Raw genomic sequence first — 4,287 nt, forward strand, 5'->3', positions numbered from 1 at the left:
CGGGCAGAAAAGTCCAGTGATATTCTTATCTCCCATTAACTATCAAAAAGTAAAAAGTGGAGCCATGCTTCAAATGGTAGAAAATAAGTTTAGGGACAGTGCCAAAGCCAGGATTTCAAGTCCCAGGACCAGCATACATTCACTCCCCCAATCCCCCTTCCCAATATTTGTGTCTACTAACAAATTAGAATATATGATATGGGATGGGGGCTAGGGAGAAAATGTTGTGCATTTTGCTTATGATAATACACAACTTCTTGTAATACTTTGCATTTCTGATGTCTTTAAAGACAAAAAAGTTTATGAACACTTAATAGCATACTGCTGAAGTAACCCTGAGAAGAACTTGTGCTTTAGATTTCTTTTCTGTCTCTTCTGCTCCAAACAACAAAACACCTATAAGCAAACTATATAGTTAGAAAAACTATAGCAACTAAATAAAATATTGGGCAGCCTTAAAAGGAAATATTACAAAAAATCATGCTGCACCCAAGGAAATGATTGGATAATCTAAATGAAATGCAAGGTCCAAAATAATGCGAACAACTCACAACTAATGTAAAGGTTAAAAGAAGTAATTTTCTACACAGAAGCCCATCAGATGCAAATCCTCCTACGTTCCATTTCCTTCCTGGCCATGCATATTGCTATAGAAGAACTGGACGTGTGTGTGTGTGTGTGTGTGTGTGTAAAAGCCTAATACACTCAAAAGACAATACTGTCAGGATCTCTTGAGACCCCTCTCCCCACTCCAGGGGAGATGCCTGAATTCTAACTAAGAAAGAAGACTCGGCTTTGTCCCTCTGCCAGCAAAAGGCAAAGTGTGTTCTAATGGATTGCGCTAAGTTGAGGAGAAATGCCAAGGCCCCCCTCCCTGGTCCTCTTACATGTGGAACAGCAGTGGAGAGAGAGAGACATCTGGGAGGCAATTCAATGTTCGATGGTCCATGCACCTCAGCCTTCTAGAGGGTGGGGAGAAGAATTTATTATGGTGACAAAGGCTGAAGGGGAGGGACTTGGGGTGACTAACTGATTAGCTGAGCTGGGCTGCCCATCAGGTGATGTCATGAAACTTCCTCTGTGGGGTGGGGGGGCTACAGCCCCCCAAGAGCTGGGTCTCTGTAGAAGTCCCCACCATGATGGCATGCACGTGTTCGCCCCAGGGGCTGGTGGCTTCTCTTCCTGTTAAGGCCAGAAGGTGGGAGGGGCTCCCTCTTACACTGCCCAGGGCTGGGGGAAGGGCAGCGTGAATCCCCAACAAATACTACCAAATGAATTTTTTCAATAACGCTAATATTCCTCTTCTTCTCAGCTGCCTTTTCTTCTTAACAGAAAAAAAATTTGTTGGGAATGAGGGGTAGGGACAGAATAGAAAGGAAGAAAAAAAGGAAAAGAGAAAGAGTGAACAAATATTGATGAACCCACCTTAAAAGCATAAAAGAAATGTATCAAACAGCTATTTGATAAAAATAGAAAAATAATTTGTGTTAGGTTTTTAAAGTAGGTAGCCGGTAAAAGAGAATGCCACGCGGTATTCAGGCAGAAGAGAAAGTTTATTACCGAACTGCTGGCCTGTGGCCGAGATGATCCATGGCAGGAGAGAAGGGAGAGAGAGAGAGACCCCCACCCAGCCCTGCCTTATATCTAGGGCAGGGGCAAGGGGTGTGGCCAGGTGGATTAGGAGGTGACCTCAGGGAAAGGGGAGGTAACTGCCTCCAGGTCAGCAGGTTACCCAGGTAACTGGGTGGAGACTTAATGAGGTGGGGGTATCTACATGGAGCCCTCAGGGAGAGGACCTAACATTCCAGCCTTTTAATAGTTATGAAAAAGGATGAAGACTCTCTCTAGCTGCTTCCTGCTGGCAAGGGGTGTAGGCATTGTTAGGTTTTTAAAGTAGGTAGCCGGTAAAGGAGAACGCCATGCGGTATTCAGGCAGGAGAGAACGTTTATTACCGAACTGCTGGCCTGTGGCCAAGATGATCCATGGCCGGAGAGAAGGGAGAGAGAGAGAGCAACCCCCCCACCCAGCCCTGCTTTATTTAGGGCAGGGGCAAGGGGTGTGGCCAGGTGGATTAGGAGGTGACCTCAGGGAAAGGGGAGGTAACTGCCTCCAGGTCTGCAGGTTACCCAGGTAACTGGGTGGAGACTTAATGAGGTGGGGGCATCTGCATGTAGCCCTCAGGGAGAGGACCTAACATTCCAGCCTTTTAATAGTAATGAAAAAGGACGAAGACTCTCTCTGGCTGCTTCCTGCTGGCAAGGGGCGTAGGCATTAGGGGTAAAAGGCAGAAATGTGGCCTCTTCTGGAGAAGGCGAGCAGCAGGGTCCCTTGGTGGTAGATGCCAGTCCTTGAATGAAGCCTGGAAGAAGTCTCATGAGGCAGAGGCTGGACAAAAAAAATATTAAGGCAAAAGGAAGAGTTTAGGGCACAAAATTAAAAATTGGATTACTTGGACAGTTCTTATACTCAGGCATGGACATTAGATGGACAAGCTACTATCTCTTGATCCCCCGGCTCTGATTAATTTTGAAAGGGCGAGACAAAGTGACTCCATTTAGGATCTGATATAATTCTCCTCTTACTCCTCTCCATGATCCTTGTTCCCTGAACTGGCTGGGTCCCAGGGATCTAGGTGCTTGTTGCTGGGATGGCTTGCCCCTGTTGGCATTCACAGGATTTGAACTCAGGGAATTCTGCAATGACAAAACTCAGTAGCTGTGATGAGTTTTAGCACAGATATATAGCTAAATGGACATATTAACAAATGACATTTACACATACATACACACATGGAACACACATACACACTGTGCATATAGTTTTTACAGCATGTAAAAATGAATTTCAGCAGTAGACTCTTTCGGAATTCCAATAGTAAATGACAGTTTTTTTTTTCTCAATATTTTAAAACCAATTTTGCTAGCAAACAACAATTTTCAGATTATCAAATGAAGAAACCATATTTTGATAAACTCCAGTGGGATGCCATGTTGAGGGGGGTGTCAGGAGGACACAAACACACTGATAGAGAACACGTGGCATGGCATAATGGCGCCTGAGCTGATGCCTGTTAAACCCAATATCCACCACGTGGTCAATGCTAGAGCAAAGAACTTTTAGATATCTTTGCTGACAAAGCACATTGGTGGTCAAGCCTCAGTTTCAGAGGTCTGTGAAAAGAGGCAGCTTTGTGAGCAAGGCACACAACGATGGTACGACATGGGAATTTTATAAAGTAAGCAAGTAAGCAGGAAGATGAGAGAGAGAGGGAGAAAAAGGAAGAGAAAGAGAGGAAAAGAGAAAGAGAGAGAGCCTGAATATAAGTGACTTCTAACCATTTACCATTGCAGTGACAAAAACTGTATCTGAGCGAGTATTTCGAGCAGGCCTCATTGCACTGTCAAGAGGCATGCTAGCAGTGTCCCGGCTCGGGTGTGACTGTGATGCAAAACCCAAAAAGCACAGGAGGGAGGCACCTGGTGAGTAGATGAGCTTACCGGGCAGAAGCAGCAGACGGAGCAGCAGAGAACCCGAGCAGCAGCAGTTTCACTCACCAGGGTAGACAAGTGGTGTGGAGGTGGAGGTGGATGTGGAGGCCAGCAATGGTATTAGTGAAAAGTGCCACGTGGCGTCTGGCTGCAGCTCGGTTCACGGAAAAAGGGCCGTCAGGATTGGGATACTCCCAGAAAAAGAAGAAAAATAGATGGGAATTCCGCCTGTCCTGACTCTTAAGCCCTATCCCGGGTCACGGCACCATATATGTTAGGTTTTTTAAAGTAGGTAGCTGGTAAAAGAGAACACCATGCGGTATTCAGGCAGAAGAGAAAGTTTATTACCGAACTGCTGGCCTGTGGCCGAGATGATCCATGGCCGGAGAGAAGGGAGATAGGGAGACCCCCACCCAGCCCTGCCTTACATCTAGGGCAGGGGCAAGGGGTGTGGCCAGGTGGATTAGGAGGTGACCTCAGGGAAAGGGGAGGTAACTGCCTCCAGGTCAGCAGGTTACCCAGGTAACTGGGTGGAGACTTAATGAGGTGGGGTATCTACATGGAGCCCTCAGGGAGAGGACCTAACAATTTGGAGTAATACATTGTGTTCAAATAATTGCCACGAATCTTTGGCTACCCAATTGTGTGATCTACACTATACTTTTTGCTACAACTTGTATGGGAAATGAAAGAAATCATTTTAAGAAATCATTGGTCACTGGCCATTGGTGTCTCACATCTGTATTACTAGCTACTCAGGAGGCTGAAATCAGAGGATCACAGTTCCAGCCCATCCCA

This window comes from Perognathus longimembris, chromosome 24 (genome assembly GCF_023159225.1).
Source record: "Perognathus longimembris pacificus isolate PPM17 chromosome 24, ASM2315922v1, whole genome shotgun sequence".
In the NCBI taxonomy this organism is placed as follows: Eukaryota; Metazoa; Chordata; class Mammalia; order Rodentia; family Heteromyidae; genus Perognathus; species Perognathus longimembris.